Below are 27,543 nucleotides of genomic sequence, written 5' to 3'. Positions count from 1 at the left end.
ACTAAATTTTAGGTGATTTGTTAGAGCATTAACCCCAAACCACTACAGCTATCCGAAAGCACTCTCTCAGTACATTAGGGAGGAGGAGGACTGGTTCTTCAAAGTGAGTGAAGGGAAGCAACCTTGTCTTCCATATTCAGTGTTGACTTCATGTCAATCTCCTAACTTTGCCCACAAACACAAAAGCACACATGACAACTTGCACACATACACACACTGCAGGAGTCTAGGTGACTCTCGTTTCCCTCTGGCTCAGGGATCAGGAAGCTACAGCGTGTCGGCCCATCTGGATAATGGCCTGCTTCATATAGCCATGAGCTAAGAGTGTTTCTTACGAGTCAGTTTGTGATAAATTGAATTATAGGAAACACTAACTTCAAAACACCACTAAGTGAAATGCTACTTTTTCCCTTCAAAAAAAGTCTATTTTTCTCAATATTAGGTCTAGTTTATCTAAAAAATACTCATTTTTTAAAATTTTATTTTAAATTTCCTGAATAAAAAAAGGAATTGACCTCTCTTGGTGAGTTCCTAAATAACAAGCTTCACTTTGCTTCTTGGCCTGAAATCCTTATGGCTCTTTAGGGATAAAGTTTTCTGAAGTTATCAGTGGCTACACATTTAGGCATCCTACTTCAAGAAAATTCAGGACATGCCCTTTTCCTCGTTCCTGCTTCAGAAAATGATGGAACTATGTGCAACTGCTTAAGCTGTGTTAATGAATAAATTAAGCCATCTAGTAACAACCAGTATTCTAAGAAAGTATTACATTTTGTTAAGGTATTTAAAATTTAGAATCCTATGGAAAATCTTACCTTCAAAATGATTGCAGAGAACTTAAGTCCTTAAGCTATGTACCGACTCAGCCATAAATTCAGGCTCAGCACTAAGCCTTGAAAGAGGCAAATTTGAACACTTGCATCTGGGCATAACTCTTTCCATAGAGCACATAGTGGAAACTACATGTTTCAAGGGTCATTTTCAATCAGTGTTCTTTATATTCAGGCTTCAGGTGAAGGAGAAATAATGTTCCAATATTTCTACCACTCTAAATTCCTTTTTATAACTTCATTATAGGCTATCTTCAGGCTAGCTGTGTAATGGGTAATGCTGGAGATGAAGGGATTCCTGTGGCGGAGAGAGGAGCCTTAAAAGTTGGTCATCTTTCTGAGATATTCGGTGAGTGGGTGAGCATCCAGTTTCAGGATTCAGTGGTGGACAATACAATACCAAGGGATCTCTGTGTCACCAAACATCATGTCCCTATCAGGGTCATTGAAACAGTGTTATTTTTCAGAAATAGAACCCATTATTTGGGGGGGGGGCAACAAAACCGTTTACAGACACTCAGCCCCTTAGAATATAATATTTTAAAAACATTTATCAAAAATTAAATATAGTCATTAAATATTTCAAGCCAGTTGACTACTTTAAGTAAATAAAATTTTATCACCTGAGAAGCCTCCAGCACAGTGCCTGCTCTCCGTTACTTTTAGTTCTGTGCAACAGAACAGCCATGTGCCAGGCCTTCTGTTGAGCAGGGCTCAGACTTAGCAGGGAAGAAAAAACTGAAATCAGTTCAATAATTGTATTATATTGGCCACATAGACGTGCCCAATACATGGTCAGGCTGCAAGATAAAAGAATGATGAAGAGATGACCCAGGCATTGTGGAGCATAAAGTCTGAGCGTTAGATAACTCAACAGCACATCACTGTGATGTGCACCAATTGCCATGTTAGGGGAACTCTTAAGCAGCTTTGAGATGGAGGAGAAATACAGCACTCAGAGCATAAAAATCAGCGTAGCTTCCTGTTAGGACACAAGGAGTCTGAAGCTCAGGCAGTTTTCAGGATATCCGGTTTAAAGGGTTTTGCAAACTGTCTTCTACAGCAGACTTACTCTAAGTTGTGCAGATAGACTAATTACTAGCCCAAGATACGTTGTTTCTATTTCTAATTTTGAATTGTTCTTTTGGTGAAAATGTGAAGGAGGGATTGGAAAAGAATCTTGGAAAGTGAGAACTCAGGGTCCTGCTATCCTACCCACTAAAGATGTGGTGGCCTGATTTGGGTAGTGACAGCAGTGTTACTCTCAATTGACCTCATTATCCATTAGTCAATTCAGATTATTGTTTTCTCCAACCAAACTCAACTGAGCTCTGAGCCCACGTGTTTATGTTTTCTTGTTCTGCCGACTTCATTGGCCTCTTTTATTTTGTTTGTTCTTCCTGTAACCTACCTCCTTCCAATTCTACTGGTCAAAGTTCACATGACTTGAGAACACTTCAGAAGCCATCCACACCCAAATGGACCAGGCTCCTCTCGTGAACCCTGGTTGTGATTCTGCCTCTTTCACCACCTGTGGCACACTCTGTGGGGCAGATGTAGCTGCCCTAGTGATTGGCCTTATTTATTTTCCCCTTTACACTTACTGAAGAGCAGCCCCAGTTTCCTTGTACTTTGTATCTACCCAGCACACACAGGGCAGAAATCATATGAGCTGGAGGCTTTATTAACACCTTTTAAGACAAATGCTCATTACAGTTGAAATCTACATTGGTTAAATAATAAAAAAGCAGAAATCAAAATATTTACTGACATTTCTCAAAGGCTCTTAGAATAAGGGCAACGATATGAAAGTATGTGCTGTCTAGAAGCTGGAACTGCATTATACCAATCAGTTTGGGAATAGATGTCTACCTGAAGAGCTTCTAAAATTATTTTCTAAAATAAAAGTTTTCTCAAAATTTATTTTCTGACCACGAAAGTTAAGCATAAAAGCTACTCTGCAAATGTCAGTGAGCATTTACAAAGAGAGCAATTGAAAGAAATTCAGGCTTTCTACCCCAATATTATGGCTAACCTTTGGAGTACATTTTGCTAAAGTAGCTGGTTCTTCTCTGTTTTCTACATAAAATCACAAAATAAATACAAGTGAAAAGGATGTTTGGACAGTAGGTATCTATTCCCTGGTCAATTTCACAAATAAAGCTAAAATGAGCTGTGTGGATCAAATAGTTTATAGTAACTTCATTTATTCTGGTTCTTTATTTGGAGTAAAACTCTATATAGACTCAAAAATTTCTTAAGGCAAATATTCTTTAAAATAGTTTTTGAGAATATAATCCTACATTTTAATAAATGATTTTATTGGCTTTACACTAGAATAAATGCAGTATTTATAAATATATTTTTCAATTATAGTTGAGCATGAAGTAACAAGGTCTGATGAAAAAACATACAATTTTTTCTTTAAATTTTGTGTGATATTTTAAGTAAATTATTGTGATATTTAAGTAAATTATTGAGTTCACATGAGAATGATGTGATTAAATCCCATTATTTCAAAATAAAATTTTCAACACTCAAAGCTGGCAACTGACAAGTTTTTCATGGAAGAAGCAAATAAGAGTAAGTTATTAATATATTATTAAACTTCACAATACTGATTATTGTGTGTATATTCAAATTCTAAAGAAAGAGACATGTTTATCCTTGATTTTGAGAATAATAATAGTATTGAATTGCTTTTATAAAAAAATTGTAATTTTAATAAGCTCCTATTGTTAATTATAAGATTATAAGAGGAACTTTGGTAACTTTTGTTATGGAATTCATGTCAACTTTCTGCTCATATCAGAAAAATCTCTATGAGATATATTGATCCTCTCATACCAAATCTTGTCTGATATCTTACTGCTGCCCCACTGTGTTAATATCATAGAAATTCTACCTTGCCTATGAATGTGTTTCGAAAAGCCCAATTTTGAAAGCTATCAGAACTCTTATCAGAGAAAAATGTAGTTGCATTTGTATCTGATTATGAACAGTGCTGTGTTGGTGAGTGTCAAGATCAAGACATGTGAGTAATGTATGTTAGTGTGAAAATTAAAAGCACATTTCATGTTGTCATTATTAATGTAAGAAGATAGTGCTCTTATAAGACTCACATGAATTGGAAATTAACCATTAATTTATATCATTCTACATACAGATTCCTGGGAATCTCTTTGTGTGGCAAATTGGCCTATAAATGTCTGTAGATAGATGATTACTATCATTGTAGCTCCTGGACAAAGTGTATGGGACTGCAATGAATTTAACTAGAAGAAGGCATTAAAAATACTTTATAGAAAACAAGTGGAATTTTATAACCTAGAATAATTTTTACAGCCAAATAAGTTTGAAATATTATTTTCAAGATTCATTTGCAAAATAATTAGTTGATACAATGCAACAGTTATTAATTAATTAGATCCATATGTTATACATTTGTTTCACATTAAGTCACTTTTATAATGTGTGTTAGTATGTGTACAGGGAGAAATTGGGGGATTTTGCAGCTGGCAATCTCATACAAATTAAAAGGTAATTAAAATGAGGTCTAATGCTTCTATGGAAACCTGGAAGGAACATAGTAACTGTCCTCACAATGGAAATAACATACTAGCACTCAAATTCACAATTCTGTCAAAACTACCAAGAGTGTTGAGATTACAGAGAAAATGACCAGAAGACATTCTGAGGCATAGAGCTTGTAGCTAGAGAGGTCACTTGCACCTTTATTCAACCTTTGTGGATGTCAGAGGATGCCAGTGAGGACTTCAGGCACAAGAACTGACGAATGGGTAAAAGCTGAGTGTGTCTGGTGCAATAGCTCAAAATTCCCAGGGACAAAGAAGCTCAGACAGTACACACACTTTCACAGTTGCTTCCTCTACAAGCCTTACTGGATTGTCACTGAAGAAATAAAAAAATATATATAAGAAGTGTCTTTTATACTGTAGAACTAAGGCAGGGAAAGTATAGTTATGTCTGAAAATAAAGAGTGCCCTCTTGGATCCTTCCCACTTTCCCTTTTGTGTACATGAGTTAGGGACAACATTTTAATTTGGGCATGTATGGTTAGGGAGAGTGTGTATGTGTGTGTGAGAGAGAGGGAGGGTGGGAGGGAGAGGGAGAAGGAGAGGAAGAGAGAGGGAGGGAGGGAGGGAGAGGGAGGGAGGAAAGGAGGGAGGGGAGAGAGAGAGAGAGAGACAGAGAGAGAGAGAGAGAGAGACTGACTTCTGGAGGTGAACAGAATTAAGGGCTGATCATATAATGACAGCCCTAAGAAGAGAATGGAGAAAGCCTCATTCTCAAGGACTCCTGTACATAGTACATGCCAAAAGCAGAGCCTTATTCAAAACAATAGAGGCCGTGCCACACAATTAGAAGCTGCAAAAGACATATAGTAGCAGAATATGCCTGTGAGAAGAATAGGAGAACAGATGCCTCATTCTGTGGAACAGTATGAGGAAATTCTTAGACTCAAAATGATGTTGTTCTGCCATTTCCACCCTGGACATGAACAACACCTCCTGGAATTTGGAACCTGTGCATTATTCAGAATAACAGAACAATGATAAATCACAAACAGCTCAACTCCTAACTAGGTTGACACAAACTCTTGCACTAAAGCCCTAGCGGTAGAAAAGAAATACCCATCTGTAAGCATAATATTGAGGTAAATATCATCTGTGGTTCTATTCAATATGTCTGGATTTCAATAAAATACATTATGAGGCATATGAAAAGACAACAAAAATAACATGCTCCCAAGAGATAGAGTGATAACCACAAACAGATAGAACCCACTTTTGACAGAGATATTAAAATATCTTATTGATTTGCTTAAGATCCTAAGCTAAAATATGGGTAATTTCTCAGATCAAATGGATGATTTCAGCAGACAGAAGTTATAAGAAAGAATTGGATAAAAATGTTAGAAAAAATGCAGCAATTGATGAGGAACAACTTCAATGTGTTCATTACTCAAATTCATATGACTTGGAAATAAGCAGTGTATTTGAAGTGAAGTCAATATAAATTACCCATATAAAGAAACAAATAAACAAAAAAATCATAAAAGCTTGCAGTATATTTAAGAGGTGTGTGGCAATATCAAATGTTCTAAAATAGACATAAATGGTACATAAGAAGGAAAAGAGAGGGGGTAAAATATAATGCCCAAGATTTCATCAGATTAATGATGAAAACAAAACCAAATATCCAAGAATCACAGAGAATGACAAGCAAAATAAATCTCTTTCTCACACACCCCCATACATATTCAAACTGCTCGTGTAAAAGAAAATCTTGAAAGCATACAGACAAAAGGAAACATTACATAGAACATAATGGAGAATCTATAGATTTATCACAAAACACTATGAAAGTTAGAAGACAATGGAATGATTTTGAAAAGAGCTGAAAGAAAAAAAGTCCAGTGACAATTTTATAATCAGTGAAAATATCTTTTAAAAATAGAATTAAAGGGGAAATTATTTTTTCTCTGATAAATAATCACTTGCCCATGCAGAAAAATATTTATCAGACTGAAAATTAGAATGAAAAAACAGAGAAGATGAAAGAAAATGTAATACACAAGGAAGAAACTTAAGTCATTTTCCTCATTTTAATTGTTTTACTCCAAACATTGAAAGATTCAATTCTGTGTTTATAATATATATAAAATTTAAATGGGTGACAACAGAAAATATGTTGTTACTGTACACTCTCAGCAGCTTATTCTACACATGATACAAGGATATTGGATAATATATATATATATATAAATCTTGGTGAAATAATTAGAAAAATAAAATGGTAGAAACAATGAGTCATTGATAAGATAAAATGGAATTTTATAAAAAACTCAGAAATATAATGAGGTACTACTTCATATCCTTAGGATAACTGCTATAAAAAAATGTAAAACAGTAGATATAAAAATATCCAGAAAATAACAGTTGTTCATGAGGATATAGAATTATCAGATCACAGCCCACTCTTATTTTCATCCTTCCTTCCTTTCTTCCTTCCTCCCTCCCCCTCCCTATTTCTTTCTTTCTTTCTTTCTTTCTTTCTTTCTTTCTTTCTTTCTTTCTTTCTTTCTTTCTTTCTTTCTTTCTTCCTTCCTTCCCTTCCTTCCTTCCTTCTCTTCCTCCTCCTCCCCTTCATCCTTCCCCTGCTCTTCCTCCTCCTTGAGACTCCTCCTCCTCATCTTCCCCTCCCCTCCTCCCCTTCCTCCTCATCCTCCTACTCCTCCTCTTCCTTCTCCTCTTCCTCCTCTCTTCTTCTTCCTCCTCCTCCTCCTCCTCCTCTTCTTCTCTTTCTCCTTTTCCTTCTCCTTCTTCTTCATGCAAGAAGAAATAGGATTGATTCAGGTGAGAAGAAAAAGAACTCTTGCTGTTGAGAGGGATCCTGATGGCTTACGGCAGTTTGCTCCCACAGTAAACTCTTGATGGTAATGAAACATGGCCAAGCCACTATAAAAAAGGGCACAATAATTCCTAAAAAAACAAACATATTATTGCTCTATGATCCAGTGAATTCACTTCTGGATATAGTCTAGGTAATTGGAAACAGGGCTCATCTTTGTACATTTACATTTATAGAGGAACTACTCATGGTAGCCAAAAGGTGTAAGCCACACAGGTGTCAATCAAAAGATGAGTAGATAGAGGAAATGTGATCTATACCTACATGGAATATTATTTAGCATGTGAAAGAAAGGACACTTTGGCTCATGCTACCATATGAACAAACTTGAGGGGAGTATGCTAAGTACAATAAACTAGTCACACAAAGAAAAAATGGTACATAATTTTACTTAGACAAGTTGCCTAGAATAGTCAAATTGAGCAAAGGAAAGTAGAATGGAGGCTTCCAGGCCTTGCGACAGGACACATTATCCAAGATTAACCACGATCTGAGTAATAAATCAAATCTCAACACTTTTAATAGGAAGTAAATCATATGGATTTTGTTCTCATATCACAGTGAGGAAAATTAGAAATCAGCAATAGATAGATAACTGAAGATATTATGAAATTAATGTATTTATAAATAATTAAGGACTAAAGAGGAAATCTCAAGTGAAATCAAATAGAACTTAAACTAAATGAAAGCAAAACTGCATCAAAGCTAATAATATGCCACTAAGATAGTGCTGAGAGGGAAAATTATAAAACTATACACCCCTATTAGAAAATAAGAAAGTTATCACATCAATAACTTCAGAACCCATCCTAATAGAATACAAAAAGAACCAAACACTATGTCCAAAGCTTGAAGGAAAAAGGGAAAAATCATGAGCAGAAATTAATGAGAGTGAAACAGAAAAGCAATAGAAGTTCTTAACTACCAAAGTGTAATTTGTTGAAAATGGAACAGGTTCTCAAAAGATATGGACATATTCAAGAAAACAATAGATAACTAGACCAGTCCTATATCTATTAAAACAGATTAATTTTATATTTAAAACATATTTCAAAATTTGGAACTCCTTTCTCAAGTGATTTTATGAGTGAATTTTATAAAATACTTAAGAAAGAAATAATACAAACACTGAACAACCTTCTCTAGACAATATCAGGAAACACTTTCAATTTATTTTTTAAAAATTATTTGTTCTTTTTAGTTATACATGAGAGTAGAATGTATTGACATATCCTATATACATGGAGTTTAACTTCTCATTTTTGTGGTTGTACATGATGTGGAGTTATACTGGTGGCATATTCAATATGAACACAGGAAAGTTATGTCTGATTCATTCTATTGTCTTTCCTATTTACATCCCATTTCCTTCTTCCCCCACTCTATCCTGTGCCATCCAGTGAACCTTCACTCCCCACCAGCCCCATCTATTGTGAGTCGGCATTTGCAGATCGAAGATCAGAGAGAACATTTGAACTTTTGTTCTTTGGGATTGGCTTATTTCACTTAGCATGATAGTGTCTAATTCCATCCATTTACCTGCAAATTCCATAATTTCATTCTTCTGTATGGTTGAGTAATATTCCATTGTATATGTGTGTGTGTGTGTGTGTGTGTGTGTGTGTGTGTGTGTATCACATTTCTTTATCCATTCATTCATTGAAAAGTACCTAGGAAGTTTCCATAGCTTAGCTATTATGAATTGAGCTGCTATAAATATTAATGTGGCTGTGTCACTATAGTATGCTGATTTTTAAGTCCTTTGGGTATATACCAAGGAGTGGAATAACTGGATCAAATGGTGGTTCCATTCCAAGTTTTCTAAAGAATCTCCATACTGCTTGCCATTATTTTGGTACGAAAACTAGATAACAGCATTACAAGTATAGAAAATTCTAGACCAATACCCTTGTGACCATAGATGCAAAAAATACTTAGAAAACATAATTTAGCAAAATATAAAAGGATAATTTATGACTTTACCCTAGATATGTAATTTAGTAGTATTCTTATCTTAGATATGTAAATTTTTGCAACATGTGGAAAGCAATCAATATAAACTCACCATCAAGAAAAAAATCACAAGATCATACAATAGATTGTGAAAAGCATTTATCAAATTTCAGCTAAAAATTTCATGAACAAAGCAATATAATCTTTCTGTAAAGTTGGAAGAGTAATTTCTTGAAGATGACAATATAAATTCCAAGAACCAAAAAACAACACTGGCTTAAAAATATGAGCACCAATGAGATCATGTGGAAAGAACATGGGGATCAAGCTAAAGGTCCCTCCAATAACCTAAGTTGCAACAATTTGAGCACTAAAATAATGATAGATTTGGGTTAAAACACAGACAGTAGAAATCCTTGATCCCATACTAGTATACATACAGAACTAGTTAACTAATAGACTACCTGCAGAGAAATGGCAACATTTCCCTGAAGAAGAAATCCAATTACCATAAATGTACAAAGAATGATGGAAGCAGAAAATCACCATTGTAACACCACCGCAATAACTGTCACAGAAAAAAAATTAATTGACAGATAGTGAAATGATGCTGAAAATTCTAAGAAACTGTAGTCTGCATAGACTTCTAGTATCAATTCCTAAATATTTAGCAACTACATAGGGAGACAATCCCAGCAGACACCACCTTAAACAAGTGTTGGAGGTTCCTATCATCTATGATTATGTAAAACACTAACATACCAGCAAGCTGGAAAAGGGGTGCTTGAAATTATTAAGTTTGCATATCATATAATAATTCTAAAGTAGCCCCCTTACAAAAAAATTTTTAAAAGTTTGGGAAAATTCACCAGAAACAGAACTTGATCTGTTTTAAAAGAAATTGAATTTGTTTTATTGATTCTGCATTGATACTGTACCCTTGACAAGTTACAGTTATGGTGAGGGATGTGGCTAATTAGTAGCATGCTTTCCTGGAATGCTTGAGGCCCTGGTTCCCATCCCTAGCAACACCAGGAAAACAACAATAAACAGAGTTAGAATTATGTGCTATTATGTGTGAATGAGATGATGTGTCTATACATACCATCATTCTCTAATAGGTTATTTAGCTACTAAACAAGTCTTTTAAAGTTATTTTCTACTTGGAATGGAAACACCATTTGACCCAATATCCCAGGTTCTTGTTATATACCCCAAAGACTTAAAATCAGCATACTGTAGTGGCTCAGACGTATCAAGGTTTATAGCAGCTCAAGTCACAGTAACTAAGCAATGTAACCTTCCTAGGTACTTTTCAAAAGATAAATGGATAAAGAAAATGTGGTACATATACACTATAGAATACTACTCAGCCATAAAGAGAAATGAGATTATGGCATTTGCTTGTAAATACATGGAACCAGAGACTATCCTGCAAAGTGAAATGAGCCAATCCTAATAAACAAAGGTACAAATGTCCTCTCTGATGTGTGGATGCTAACATACAGTAAGTGGGGGAGGTGGCTAGGAAATAATAGAAGTACTCTGGATTAGATAAAGGGGAATGAAGGGAAGGGAGGGGAAATGTGAATAGGAAAGACAGTAGGATGAGTCTGGAATAACTTTCCTGTGTTCATATATGAATACACGACCAATGTGACTCCATGCCAGATACAAGCAGAAGAATAGGAAGTTGTGCTTCATGTATGTGTAATATGTCAGAACACATTCTATTGTCATGTATAACTAAAAAGAACAAATAAAATCAACTCATTTTCTTTCCTTGTTTGAGAATTAAGCGGACAAATAGAACACTGGAGCACATGATAACAATATATTTATTCCCATTTCTCTCTCTCTCTCTCTCTTTCTGTCTCTGACTCTGTTTCTGTCTTTAAGAAGGGTAAAATTCTCTCATGCAATCACCAGTAATAACCTTGAATGTTTGCCCTGTGCTTAAGTGTAGAAGTGCATCATAATATATAACCCAAAATGCTTTAAATTGATTATGTAATTATGTTTTCTTATAAATAAAATTAATTTTGCTGTAATGTTATAAAAATATCCCACAGTATGGAATGATCTTGAGAAATGATAGTTTCATAAAACATTTAAATTCTGCCGCTAGAGTGGCTAGTTTGATTACTATTTATTTATTTTGGAAAATAGTGAGTACTATTGACCTTACCAGAGACCTTTGCCTTGGCTTCTAGCGAGAATTAAGAATGATTTTTTTTTTTTCTTTTTTACATGAAAGCTGTTGAAGCTACTCTTAGTGTCACATCCCCCAAATTAGTCAGAAGCCACGTTTGGCTCCGGTGGGTTGTTCCATTACGAGGTCCTGGCTTCCTTTCCAAGCCCCCTGATTCTCAGGGTGCCCTCCCACAGGATCACATATGCTTCTAGGAGCCGCCCCACAAAAAAACTGAGGACAGAGGAGTCATTGTCCCTACTTTTTCACCTCTTGGTAGTCACGATGTAGTGATGTGGTTCATACAGTCCCCCAAGGATCCCTGGTGGAAAACCCGTGGGTTTGTATATCAACACAAGTCCACACACACGTATTTAATAGCTGGAGTTGAAGGAAAGGAGATCATATTAGTATGTTTGTGTTTAGGTGTTATTCGCTTCTGAGGCCTGGTGTAGTGACTTACCCCAAACCTGATGACTTGAGAGAATAGAAATGTTTTCTTTCACAGCTTTGAAGCCTACAAATCCAAACTCGAGTTGTTGGCAGGCCAGGGCTCCCTGAAGACACCAGAGCAGGGGATGTCCTGGCTTCCTCCAACATCTGGTGTTAGTGGACGTTGCTGGTGCTCCTTGGTGTGTAGTCACAGAACCAGTCTGCCTGCCATCCCATGGATCTCCCTAAGTGTTGTGTCTACGTATTTCTCCAGGGTCTTATAAAGATAGTCATGGCTACGTTTAGAGGCAATCTAATACAATCTGATCTTTTATTAACTAATTAAATATGCAAAACATTTTTCAAGATAAAGTCATTCACAGGAACTGGGTTTAAGACTTTCACTAATTTTGGGGAAGTATCACAATTCAACTTACGAGTGTGTTTGATAGGTGTCATCATTACAACATTCAACACTCATCATATTACATTAAATGACAGGGACTAGCCCATCTCCCTTGTAATAGTTGTAATCCTCACCTAAAATGCAGTACATGATCCAATTTCAGAATAAAAACTTAAGTGTCTTCCTGTAACTGGTCAAATATGCTCTGATACTAACAAATTGATGGATAAAACACTGCTAATTTTTCTATTGTTATCATTTTATTCGAGAAGACACATGATTAAATGTATATATGATCCCTGCTCATTTTCATATACCCACAGGTTTATGCTGATAGAAGCTGTCTACCATGCACCCTGAGCTTCCCAAAAAGTTTTTATTGGGGATGCCAAAAATGCAGAATTTTGACAGCTTTTAACCAGGCCATTTCTTAGGGCTGTTTTTGCAATGAGAAATCTTTGCTGAATGTCTCCAGCTAAGTGTGCTTCTTCAGAACTCATTGCATCCATTAATACATTTTCCCCATGGAGCTTTGGAGCATGGAGGCTGATCAATATCATGCCCAGGCTACTTGCTGTACTGTGAGTAATGAAGTATTTTATTTCTCTGACCCAGGATCCTCGTGTTTTCTTCAGCAGCAATGAAATAATAACAGGTTGATCTGTGAGCTCATGTGTAGGGTATCAATCCCAGATCTTTCACACTGAATGACAACTCAGGAAAAATATTAAGAAAAAGTAGGTCTTTTAAAATATCATTAAGGTATGTTTTCTGTAGAGTGTTGTAATTATTATGTAAATGATTTTTTATGTTTTTGTGTGTTGCTGAAGAGGTTAAAATAATGAGCCGCTATTAGATTTATAATAAGGAAAAGTTTACTGATTCCTTAAGAGAGCATTTTGTGTGTGTGTGTGTGTGTGTGTGTGTGTTACTCAGCTAACACAATATCATACCATGCCTATTTTAGCCATGTTGACTTTTAGTCATCTTTCAGATTTGTGCTTAATTGTTCTGTTCTCTTGGAAGATTTTTATTTTTTTATTTTTTTTATTTATTATTGGTCTTTCAAAATATTACATAGTTCTTAATACATCATATTACACGGTTTGATTCAAGTGGGTTATGAACTCCCACTTTTACCCCGTATACAGATTGCTGAATCACATCAGTTATCCTTCCATTGATTGACATATTGCCTTTCTAGTGTCTGATGTATTCTGCTGTCTGTCCTATTCTCTACTATCCCCCCTCCCCTCCCCTCCCCTTTTCTCTCTCTACCCCTTCTACTGTAAATCATTTCTTCCATTTGTACTATCTTGTCTTACCCCTCCTTTCCTCTTATATGTCATTTTGTATAACCCTGAGGATCGCCTTCCATTTCCATGCGATTCCCCTTCTCACTCCCTTTCCCTCCCACCTCTCATCCCTGTTTAATGTAAATCTTCTTCTCAAGCTCTTCGTCCCTACCCTGTCCTTGTTTACTCCCCTTATATCAAAGGAGTCATTTGGTATTCATCTCACTCCAGTAAGACTGGCAGCCATTAGGAAGTCAAACAACAATAAGTGCTGGAGAGGATGCGGGGAAAAGGGCACTCTTGTCCATTGCTGGTTGGACTGCAAACTGGTGCAGCCAATTTGGAAAGCAGTATGGAGATTTCTTGGAAAGCTGGGAATGGAACCACCATTTGACCCAGCTATTCCCCTCCTCGGTCTATTCCCTAAAGACCTAATAAGAGCATGCTACAGGGACACTGCTACATTGATGTTCATAGCAGCACAATTCACGATAGCAAGACTGTGGAATCAGCCTAGATGCCCTTCAATAGATGAATGGATAAAAAAAATGTGGCATTTATACACTATGGAGTATTACTCTGCATTAAAAAATGACAAAATCATAGAATTTGGAGGGAAATGGATGGCATTAGAGCAGATTATGCTAAGTGAAGCTAGTCAATCTTGGAAGATTTTTAATACATTTTCTTTTTATTTCTTTGCTTTCTAGTTCATGACACTTGTAATAATATAGTCACTAGTGTAATATTTTGATCAATTAATAATGGCATTTGCCATTTAACTGAAAATTCCATAAAACCTTCTTGCACTCCCCCCTTTACCTGATCCTCTTTTTCCTTCTCATTAATTAATATTTTTTCACCTGAGTCTCACATAAAATAGGCAATCACAACTTTTTAAAGAAAACTTAATCATACCACATAACTTGAAAACAATATAGAGTCTGGATCAAACTGTAACATCAGATCTCAACACTCCTGTCCATCTTCCACCCTTATTTTCAAATTAGTTTGGCATGATGACAATATCTTCATATTTTGCAGATTAAAGAACTCTCTCTGACATTGCATAACCTATTATTTAAAATGAACATTTAATTGAAGGAATAATAAGATTTCACAGTCTGAGCTCCTGTCTATGTATTAGACAGCATCTTTCTGTCTACCTTGACTTGTACACCTGGATCTTGCCACTCCCCCAAGGGGCCAAGGTCTTCCTCAGTCTGCCCTTGCTCAGAAGACCTGGTCCCACACTTCAGTATGCTCACTTCATATTAGGACCATTTCTTTAAGGAGCTTTTTTTGAGCACACCCTTTCTGAAAGCCCTAGACTGTAGCCCATGCCTATAGCATTCCTCCCAGAAGATAATAAGCCTCTGTACTACCATCATTTTTAGCAGAAATCACACTGTTAAAGCACTTTGCATTCATCTGCCAATTTATTCTTCAAAATTGCAAGCTAAATCTAACTGATACCAGGAAATTTACCTTATTCATTGTGGTAAGCTCTTAGAATAGCACTAGGTGTCAGATGAGTAGCAAATGCTGAATGAAAGAAAGAATACATAGATGCTTTTTAAAGTATCTCCAACTGAAAAGCAGTTAGATTATATATGTATGTATAACATATGTATGCACGTATATATATATTATATGTCATATATACATATAGTGTACATATGTATATATATTTGGTACATAATACACTTTAAATGTTATTCTAAATTGAGAGGCCCAATTCAAACTAAACTTTTTAGAATAGTCCCTAAAATGAAGTGCAAATATAATTTTCCTTAATACTTTTGTTAATAAGATTTTCTAGTGATGGTATTTGTGAGAATTTTAACATGAGGGTCCATCTCTCTTCTTCCACGGCTCTTGTCAGAATTGCTGCAAGTGGAGTCCAGCGGTGGGCATCCTCACCACACCACAGCACCCCCCTGAGCGTCATCACCTGCCTGGATCCTCACTCTCTTCCAGCTGGTGATCAACAGTGTGTATCTGAGGCTTAATTCTTACCACTGCTTGCACAGCCAATGATGCAGTAAAAAATCACTTTCTTCTGTTATTGACTTCAGTACTGTGATAGTGATGAGAATGTCACCAATGTCATCACTTAGGGTTCCATTAAAATGAGCTCAAAGGATTAGTGTGTCCTGGACCTGAGGGCTGGAAGTCCTTTCTTCCCAAGCGAAGGTGTGTTCACATCCATGATCATGTGCACTTGATCATGTGTGTGTATATGTGGGCTTCTACATGTTGTACACGGAGCCTTTTAAATTGGCATACATCTAAATTTGTCCTCTCTGCTTGTTTTGTAGAGTTACTCCATATCTTTCTTGTAATGTCAGTTCAGGTATACAAAGAATAAAAGTAAAAAAAAAAAAAGAGAGAGAGAGAGAGAGAAAGAGAAGAAGGATGGTGTTTATAGATTTCTCATGATACATATTATCATTTTATATTCTAACTTGTCTGTCATTTTTTATCTGTGTTTTGGATTTGGGTTGTCTTATTATATTGCACATATTTTGATAATTCACTTTAAAGCCTTTTTGAAACAAGGCAGGGTATAAGTTCAATAAATAAGCCAGTACAGGAGAATGAATAGAATATCAAGTAAAATTAATTAAGCATCAGATGCTGCTATTGGCTTTTGTGTGCTTTAAAAGAGAAATAAAGGATTTATTTGCATTTTTAAATTACTCATCTCTGGTGGAAAATACTACCTAGTGACTGGAGGAGGAATGTTAATACAAGAGATAAAGATTTAGAGTTTCTAGATGTAAAAGTCAGGTTATTGAACGTATTAACAGTCATCCATTCATACTGCTTTGGTTGAGAAAGACAATCTCAAATTCAATCAAGGATAGTTAAGTGGCCTCTGTGAGATCAGCCACCGCAGTCATCTGAAAGGTCAATGGCATCTGCTGTTTTGCAAAGCACTCAGGGAGCACAGGGGGCTGGGGCAGCAGCATCTCTGGGCACTCTTTCTGGTCATTCTATAAATAAACCACATTATTAAGAGTCAGAGAAAGCAGAATTTTTATGGCAGCCATGAAAAGATGACTTAGAACACTATAAGAAAAGTAAGTGCATCATTTTAAATGTGATTTAAGAAATAAACAAAAAATGTAGTGTTAGAAATATTACTTGACTCAATTTTCCTTCTTTCTTCTTTCTTTCTTCCTTTTCTTTTTTTCCTTCTTTTTCTTCTTGGTACTAGGGATTGAACACACAAGCACTTTCCCACTGAGCTACATCCGCAGCTCTTTTTATTTTTTATTTTGAGACAGAGTCTCATTAAGTTGCTTAGGGCCTCACTAAGCTGCTGAGGCTGGCTTCGAACTTGTGAGCTTGCTGTCTCAGACACCCAACTGCTGGGATTACAGACACATGACTCTCTGGACTTAAATTTTCAAAAGCTTCATATTTAGAATTGTTTATGTTTCATCACTATGATTCAGAAAATATTTCATTAGGTCACACTCACTCAGGATACTGGGGGCCACTTAGCATGACTTGAGTAATTTCAGATAGGTGATACGTATTTTAGGTAGATAGTAGTTGTATTGATGGATTATTCTAAAGTGGAAAGTCTATCACTTTGGTAAAAAAATATGCTATGAAAAAAGGTAAAGGTCACGTATAAATAGTTTGCTTATAAATTTAGGGCTCCAGGTATGTTTAGAAAGTGGTGTAGAGTTGCTCCAAATCTTTCTTGTAATGTCATTTTAGGTATGCAAAGAATAAAAGTAAAGAGAGAGAGAGAGAGAGAGAGAGAGAGAGAGAGAGAGAGAGAAGAAGAAGAAGAAGAAGAAGAAGAAGAAGAAGAAGAAGAAGAAGAAGAGGAGGAGGAGGAGGAGGAGGAGGAGGAGGAGGAGGAGGAGGAGGAGGAGGAGGAGGAGAAGGAGGAGGAGGGGGATGAGGAGGAGGAGGAGGAGGAGAAGGGGTGTTTCTAGATTTCACATGATACATATTATCATTTTATATTCTAACAGTATGAAAATACTATTGCAGTTGAGTGATTTCCTAACACATAGATAATCTTGCTTAGAATTTCCTGCAAACCATGTCATAATAGCATTTTGTAGTTTTCTTTCTATTGTAAATGTATGAAAAGTTAAGGTCAGAGTAGGAATGTTTCAAACACCCTACAAATGTCCTTTCTTTCAGAGAAAAGTTATATAAGCCTGTCTCTCTTTGCCATTACTAGAAATTTGATCTGATGGTATCGTAACAACACTTGGCTATGTAGGACTTTCAACGAATACTTTAAAAGTCATTCCATGTGTGAGATCAAAAATTCACTACAATTTAATACTAATGATTGCCACACTATAAAAATAGCACTACTGACATTGCTTATGAGATACAAGGTGAGACACATCATTGAAGGAGACCTTAATGATAACACCAATAGGAAAATAAAGGACAAGTGAATTTACTCATCAAATACAGAGCTAGCGTTCATTTAATGTTAATTAATGAGGGGTCTTTTCACCATTTAATTGTCCTGTGTGCACATTTGCATGTAGCAAGAAATGGGTTATTTTTGTGCTTCAATCGGGATTCTGTAAAAATAACACATTCTTCTTTCAGGAGTTACATTTAAAATGAAATTTATACACACACACACACACACACACACACACACACACACATGAACCAATAAATACTCTTCCACCAATTCACAACTTTATTTCCTAAGTTGGTATGTGTTGCTTGCTGTTGACATTGTCACAGAAGGAAGAGACCCTTGTGCACGGGATGGAAGGTATTTTACCCATATGTGTACTAGTAAGTGCTGAGGAGATGCCTGCCCTGAGGAGAAGGCAGCTGGTTTTACACACCAATTTAATCTTCCACCTTTTAACTCCACTGTCTTTTTTTTTTTCTGATTCTCAGCTGTAAGCACCTGTTAACTTGGAATTCCACAGACTGTAGGTCACCTTTCACTGGCTGTCAGTTTCACATCAGACTGTAACAATTTTTAGTTACTATTAACCAAGTCTGGATTTAAGTTGTTGACCTATAGGTCAAGGTCTATTACTAATCCCTGGAGCAATTCAGTCTCTTCGTTATTATGTGTCATTTAGTGGGTTTGATTCATGTGCACATCTCTTAGTGACATCAATAGACCTTCTGTATTGGACCCTAAGTGATGAAGGACCCAGATTTTATTGAAAAAAGGCAGCACAAGAGCTGGGTTAATTTGTGATCTTGAGACATGACATCTCATTGATTAAAAAAGAGGGATCTGGGTATGCACACAAATGGATCTGGCCATAGCACAAATTTCACATATGACCAACATACAGGTTCATGGAGTATGGAACACCGGTCACTGTTCTTGTTCTCTGTTGTAATTTGTGTGTGTGAGTGAGTTGTGCCACATTGGATCATCATTTTCTGGAAGAATATTTCTATTTTAACACAATTTTTACTAAACCTGATCTTTGCAGGATTGTGTTTATATATAAGGCATTATTTATTCAGGTAAAATAATGAGTCACATTACAATAGCCTTGAGATAATATTTTTGAACAATAAGCATTTAGTAGTTATATGGATGGTTTAGAGGAAAACACATTCTACTAGATTAGATTTGTATACAAGGATAAAGTCACAGTTATTAAAAAGTGGAAATATTGTGGTTAGGAGGGACAGAGAGTAAGCTGATTTATAATCATGTCTGTGTTAGAGAGCAATATGAACAACCACGTTCCATTTTCATGGAGGATGTCTGTTGGGGGTATAAATAAAAAAGTAGGTCACATATATGATAAAATATATTCAATGAAAAAAATGGTTATGTGCCAGTTAATAAAATGACTACAATAACTGGCACTTATTGGGGCCTTTCTACAAACTGAGCATTATTCAAAACACTCACCATCATTAATCTATTTAAGACTCAAAAAAAAAAAAAAGCAAAACAAAACAATCATGAATGTAGTTACTATTGTTTTCCTCTATCTTAAAGAGGCCGTTGAGGTGCAGAGAAACTAAATAAGATGCCCAGTGATACATTGCTGAAAATCATAGGTCCTGGTCTGAAGTGCACAGGCAAGCTCCAGAGCCTATGATCTTAGCCATTGTGCTGCTTTAGAAAGCCCCTTTAGCATCCTTTAGTCTGTAACTGAGAGTTATCTTACAATCATTTCTCCCAGGCAGCTATTATAATCTTCATTTCCTTATTTCTGTTATTTGATAGTATTATGATTTCTTTGTAAAATTTGTATTGATGCATTACAATGATCCATAAGAGTGAGATTGATTATGGCACATTCAGACATGCACATAACATGATTTTGTCAATCTCCAGTGCCTTCCCTGTCCCTCTCCTTGTCTTTCTCCTGACCCACTTGCTCCGCTCCTCTAATGCTTCTTATGGTGCAGGTTAGCATTCTCAAAACCGCCCAAAGCACTCGCTGTGCACCACATCCTGTGCTTAGCTGTCCATGAGGTCCTGTGCCTCACGTCTCTGCATCTCTTCCTCCCACCATTCTCCTGCTGCTCTCCTAAGCTGGAACCTCATTGCCTTTATTCTGGAAGATTGTGAAACTTTCTTAGGTTATCTCCTCCACTGACCCAAGCAGAATCATTTTAAGGCTCAATTATGTTTGTGTCACCTCTCTCTTTCAAGCCCCCCGGGAACCATCTATTGCCAATACAATAAGGGATGCATCAAGAGCTGAGGCTGAATTTCAGTGCTTCCTGAAATCTTTTGGTTGGCTCCCACTGGTCTTTTACAGAAGCTGCCAAGCATTCTGTAATCAAGCTGCACTGTAGAAGGTCCCAGAATATAATGGTCAAACAACACTTTTTTTTTTATTTTACTTTTTGATGTTGCAAAAGCAATATGCTATCAGCAGAAACCAGCACTTCAGATTTTGCATGTCTGCTTTCCTAGGCTAGCCATAAGTGCTCAGTTCTCTCTCAATACTGGGCAGTGATAGTTTGGACACAGGTATTCAATGGATTCCAAAGATGATCAATACTTTATTATAAAATAGACTTTGTGATTGATGACATTATCTAAATCTAGGCTCTCATCAGTGTTCTGAGCCTACTTTCAGTAGGCTAGGCTAAGCTGTGATGTGTTGTAGGTTAGGTGGTAAATGCATTCTCAACTTACAGTATTATGTGCTTAATCAGGTTCTTGGATTCCACCTCACAAGTCAAGGAACAACTGATCGCTGTGTTTGAAGTATTCTGCAACATTTCTACCTCCACTCTTCTACCCACGGCTTTCTTCATAAGAAATGCACTTGACCCATGTGTGACTCTCCAAATCCTTGCCATGTTTCCACACTCTTCAACGATCCCCTTCCCAGTCTCAGCAAGCATCTGACCTCTGAATGATACAGGTTTATAATCCTCTCACATTATTATCTACTTTTCCTCATGCTCTGTGGGTTTTTTTATTGGAGACATAAATGCTAATGGGGAAGTTTATTGATTATTAAGTTCTTTTCCAGGATAACCTGTGCCCTAAACTGAAATTTCTCATTCTTAAGCTCTACCCAGCATCTGCTGAATGAGAATTTCTAGCATTTGAAATACACATACCTTAGCAGGGCTGCATCCTTCTTAAGGGGAGAGTCTCCCCTTAATTCACACAAGGATGACAACAGCCCTGGTGATTCCACAACATTTTATTTGGCAGTTGTTTGGTGTCTCTTCTTACCTTTGGTTCTCAGTGTGGTTCGTTGATTTAATTGCAGTTCATGTCAGGATAGGCGATGAAAGCAGATGGTCCATGTCTGTAGCACATTTTTTAATTTACTGCATGAGATATCACAGATGACCTTATGGGGTCCCTTATTTGAGAAGTGTACTTAATAAGTCACGTTTTATTTTCCTACTCCCTTTCCATGTCCTTATCAGGAAAATCATACATAGCATCCAGAAAGCAAACTGGATGCCCACAAATCATTCTTTTTTCCATCCAAGCCCAGGGAGTGTGTTCCCATTCATGGTTAAGATTCCATGTACATAACTTTCATTTCATTCACAGGTGTCATGGTCAAAGTGTTTCTTGGGTTTTCTATGGATGAAACTGTCCCTGTATTCTCAAGATTCTTACTTCGGGAGTCTTCAAGCCATAATGTCTTCATTTAAGAAAGCAAAGATTTTTATGGAGCATGCATTTGGGGTCCTTGTCCTGGACTCTCACCTCTGGTAGCACAGGGGTGAGCCTGATGGTTTCCAGCACCACAGCAAAAGGCTTCTCACCACTGAGTGAGTGGACAGCTCCACTGGCCACTGGAGAAGCTCCCTGCCTTCTTTTCTTCACCTGAGAATGGAGGGAAGCCATCTTTATTGGATTTAGAACCCCCTGATGGTCTCTACCAGTATCTTTCCGAAAATAAACAAAAGGAAATATAGGGAAGAGGTGACCTGTGAAGATTTCTCAGCAGTCAGGGGAGCAGATAGGAACACTGGCTTGGTACCCACTGCTGCAGAAAGTGTGGAGGAGAGAGCATTGGCAGTTGGATGATTTCCACAGTTGTTGCTTCTGAGCCATCTTGGTACTGTTTAAATTTTCTCTTATATAATTCATTGCATCTCATAATTTAAAAATTTTCTCCTAAAATTTTATGAAAGAAATATAACTGGTTACTGATACTTTAGCTGATTGCATCCACTTTCTAAAAATGAAAACTTACTTGGCTTTAATTGAAAACAACAAATTGTTTCCATCTTCAAATGTGTTCACAGGAAATAAGTTTTCTAGTAAACACAGAATATTCCAGAAATGCTAGTTTTTTTTTTCCACTATAAGAGGGTTATTATAAGATACCCCAGTTAGCATCAAAAAAGAACATGTTTTCATCTTTATTTTTTTTACTGGCCTTGTGGAAAGGTAATGGAGAAGCAAAGGAAGGAAGGGCGTGCACCCTACAAGCATCATCAAGCTGGTGTCTTTGGACCTCTTGTTACAGCATTAGCTGCCCCTAGTCTCCAGGGTGCTTGACAGGCTGCAACCTTATTTGCATCTTGCACCTTAACCTCTTCCATAGTCAACAAATAAATCAATGCCATATTAGCTTGAGTCTGTCACTAAAAATAAATACTGGTCTTCTCTTATGAGGCTTGGCCTTGTGTGAACTCATATGCTGTACTTCTTCCCTCATAGATTATCATGTTGGCTGAACTTATCTGCAGTTTAATTTACATTTATTTCTAAGAGTTTGATGAATTCTAACAGTGGTCCTATAAAATTAAAGTGTTCTTATGTGTTTAATAACCAAAGAAATATTTTTGTTCTAAGTAATGCTGTTGTCCACTCTCAGAAGCACTGGGATATTCTTTTCTGCTTAGAAATGCTTTATGTATACTTTTTTTGTTTATTTAAATCTGCTAATGCAAAAAGCACATTTCTTCATACAATGCTCCCTCTACTTAATGTAGTAATTTTAACTTTTCCCAAGCCAGTTTTTTCTTCTGTCCTAATTTAATGAAAAGTTCATCCATTAGCTAGACTTTTATTAGACCCATATTTCTTTTTATTTAATAAATAAAGCTACATAATGTTTTCTACATAGTCTTAGGTATACATAAATAGACAAAGTATGATGGCTATTAATACACTAGAATAAGAATATCCACAAGTAGTGATAATTAAAGTCTACAGTGAATGACAGCTATCACTTTTTGACAAGAGAAAAAAGTCAGTTTCAGTCAACGTATCAAGCCACAAATGCACAATGTATATCACCACTTCACTTAAAAAGTAACATTTATTAAAATGAAGTTATTTTTGTATTAATTCTGCTAAAATATTAAGCACTTTCATCTGTTAGGAAATTATTCAGTCAACAAAGAATAGATTGCTAATAATATGTTATATACTTATATATCATAAACTTCTTAGTGATGATCATATTAAAACTAGATAATTTGATTTAATTCTACCCCTCTTAAAGTTTTTTTTGAATTTAATGTTTATATTCTCCTATATACCACCCAATTCTTCACCATAAATAAAAAAATGATTGCCATCCTAACTCAGTGGCAGTACTAAACTGCCACTAGTTCTTTGATTTAAGGACATACAAAGGTTAAAATGGACTATAATAAAGAGCCACAATACCACAAATCAAGCAATATGAAATATATAAATATGGATCCAAATGAAAAAAACGTAAGTTCAAAGTTCTCACAGTGCAACTACCTCAGATCTGCTTTCATAGCAGTATACATTAAAAAAAAAAAAACTTACATTTCTTAACTTTTTCAGTACGTTTTTAGCAACAACATGTCAAATACAGCCAAAATAAAGAGCATTTTAATTCATACAGATAAGAATAGAGCACATAGAGCAAAGATCAAATCCACTCTGCTCTCCATTACTGAGGCCTTGGGCAGCAGGGACTTCAGGGTTAATTGGAGACGCCATGGAAAACTCTGGAGCAGAAAATGAATTCACGAGCTGCAGATGATTTAGAAACAAGAGAAAGTGAAGGACATGGGAGGGAAGCAAACAGTGGAAGTCTCCTAAGAAAAGGTGCGCAGACGTGCTGAGCTTCCTGAATGCTGGTCACGTAAAGGGTGTTCTATTGGCTAAATGTACATGTTCAAAACAAAGCGAAATGCAGAAATGGAAACTAAATGAATACAGAATTTTGTTGCTATGCCTAAAAATCAAGTAATGCAATCATCTAACAAAGATGCAGAGATCAATTTTTAATTGATTTGCCAATGTATTATAAGTTCCCCAAATGGTTTCTGTCACTTAAAAGGCATCCAGCAAATATTTGTTAAATGAAGTGCTATTTCTCATATCTTGGGAAACTAGTTTTGTCCTTAGGGTTTAATATATTTTAGCTGTGTTGTATGCATGTTTTCATAGAGGAATACTTATATAGAATAAAATATACAAATCTTAAATGTATGCTTCAAAGAATTTTGGCAAAAAAAAAAAACCCCAAAAACAAAAAACACACTCATGTAAACCACCAGTCTGTCAAGTTATAAAACAATACAAATGACGGGCACAGCGGTGCACGCCTGTAATCTCAGTGGCTCTGGATGCTGAGGCAGGAGGATGGCAAGCTCAAAGCCAGCTTTAGCAAAGGTGAGGCGCTAAGCAACTCAGTGAGACCCTCTCTCTAAATAAAATACCAAAAAAAAATGGCTGATGATGTGGCTCAATGGCTACCAACAAAAACAAAAACAAAACAATACAAATATTAATTTGGTTCCTATCACAATTATTAGTTTAGCACATTTTAGAACTTTAACTATTTATGGATTTGTTTGTCTTGGTACTAGGACTTAACTCAGAAGTGTTTAACCACGAGCAATACCCCAGACTTTTAAAAAAAATCTCACATAGAGACAGGATCTCCCTTCATTGCTGAGACTGGCTTGGAACTTGCTGTCCTCCTGCCTCAGCCCGTTTAGCCTCTGGAATTACAGGTGTGCACCACCCCCAACCATACAGTGAAATTGCATGGTATACAAGTTTTTATCTTCTTTCAGGCAGCCTCATTCATGTCGTTGAGTCTTATTTATGTCGCATGTATCAGGAGTACATTTTCTGTGCATTTTACAGTTTTCTCATTTTCATTCTTCTATACAAACCATCACTTATAAATTAGAATTATTATGTTCAGATTTTTTCAATAGGGCTCATTGATCCTCTAGTGCTAGCCTCATGGATGTGTGCCACTTAGCATTTTTGATACAATCAATATGTTGACTGATAGACACATGAACAACAGTATTTGAAATGAGAATGGCAGAGTGGTGGGAAAATTTTTGTCTATGATTACCAATCTTTCCTCTTGTTTACATGTGTTCTGTCCCTTGACGGAATGATGGATGAAAGTGTGTATGGTTTATTGAATCTGTCCCAGTACTTTATCTCTTGTGGTTGTCCTAAAAGTTCCTGGTGCTATCAGCTGTCTGAGCATCACCACTTCCACTTCTTCTCTTTCCAAGGCTTACTGGTATTATCCAATTTGTTTCACTCACATCACTACTGGGCATTCACACTATAGAAGTTCTGGCAACTTTGTCCAGAGGAAACTACACAGTTTCAACAATATGACTTATGATAATCCTGAAAATGAATTTCCAGGCAATTTTTGCCATTTGTATTTAACTGATTTCAGGCCAAATTGATTTTATTAATAATTTTAGGCCAGTTCCATCCTCACTTATCATCCACTTAATTGCAATCAGATATCAATGGCTCATACTCAAGGAACAGAACTTTTCAATGCTAGGCTGTTATTTGATAGTGGCAATATATAGAATTTTAAAAGTATCCACATCTCTGCTTAAGAGAAAATTTTCTCCTATATTTAATCAACTTAAGAAAATCTTATTTTTAACTAAAGTTTTACATCATGAGTGGAAAATACAGTGCTGTAAATAAGTACATTATTTAAATATACATAAACTGTCATTATTTAAAAATTGAAAAGCAGTTATGGGAATTTGATCCTTGATACTACAATATCAGTAATAGCTTTTCCTTGAAATAAAAACAAAAGTGACTCATGAAGATAAGGTCATTTCAAAACAATTTATATTTTTTTGGAAGTTAACTTTAAAAGAAAAAACAACTGCCCCGAAGTTCTGCACTTCCTCCTTCACAATTGATTATACAAGCACAGAATACTCTCTGGGCTAGTATTTGGTGTAGCAAATTAAAAATTTCAGAAATGACTAGAAAAGTCTTTCAGCAGAGGCCACCATTACTGTTTTCAAGAAGAAGTACAAAATTTTCATTTTGGTTATGATAAAAAAAAAAAGTTAGGACCACAAGATGCTCCACTCTGCAGAACAAATTCTCCAAATGTTCCCTGAAGGGTGTTTGGAAGCCAAGTCATACAAGTGTGTTACCAGAAGCACTGTTTAAAAACACGTGCCAAGATGGAAGAGAGAGAGGACCATCACACATAGGCAGTGCAGTGGGAAGTGAGAAATCCCGAGTGGCTGACTCACTGGAGAAGGTGGAAGTGCAGGGAGGCAGTGCCAGGCAGCAGGAGGGAAGCAGGGGTGGGTCTGAGCAGATTGCACCAGTCAATCAGTTCTGAGGGCTGGCCACATAGGTCTTCTTTGGGGTAAGAATCTTAGTTTCTAAATCACTCCACGCAACGTGCATGCCATCCTGAACCTCTCACACAGTTGCTGGAATTTCATGGGTAAAGCAGAAAATGACACTTTGCTAGGTAGAAAATTGACCCACTGTCTTACTCAATCTCTAAACTATTTGGAGATGAATTTTGTAGCATTAGATTTCATTCCAGCCTTAGGTGTCTTTTATTGTGTATCACACACATATCAATTATTCTGGATGACAATGCTCATGGTTTAGTAAATTTAGGGAAAAGTTACTGTTGTTGCCAACTGTCCGGTTAGTTATTTCTATTGTGAGATTAGCTTGCTTTTCCCCTTACTTAACGGGCAGTGTGGTGCTCAACTGCAAAACTTCCAACTGTAGATTCTTTCTCAGGCTCCAATACTCAGTTTGACATTCAATGCCTTACACATCTGGAGGACAATATGGATTCTTTATGAGATTTGCAGTGTCTGAAGAAATTGGAAAAATAGCCTTCCCCCCTTGTAAACACTTGCTTTAGAGTCTTAATCCTAGAGAGGACAGTACATTTCTGCAATGCTGCTTTAATTGACAATAAAAAAATAAATGGAGACAGAAGGTACTATTTGACCCAAACATTAAGATAATCCAGATATCAGCCAACATGCATTTTGATCTTTCTCCTATTCCACAAAGCAAAGAAAACAAAACAGGGAGACAAAATAATCCATTGATTTTATAATGCAATTAGCTGTATCAAGAGAATTTTTTTCCTCTTCATTTGTCTTATTAACTAAAAAGCTGTTTTGAACAAAAAATGGTGAAGAACATATCTTTTTAGTTACTTCTTTTGTGGTGCATACCAAAGGCACAGGCATATATAAACCATCTTAATCTCTTTTATTTAGGATAAGTTCAATAAAATGCCTGTTGATTGCAGT

This window comes from Urocitellus parryii, chromosome 2 (assembly GCF_045843805.1).
Source record: "Urocitellus parryii isolate mUroPar1 chromosome 2, mUroPar1.hap1, whole genome shotgun sequence".
In the NCBI taxonomy this organism is placed as follows: domain Eukaryota; kingdom Metazoa; phylum Chordata; class Mammalia; order Rodentia; family Sciuridae; genus Urocitellus; species Urocitellus parryii.
This window is presented reverse-complemented; position numbering follows the sequence as displayed.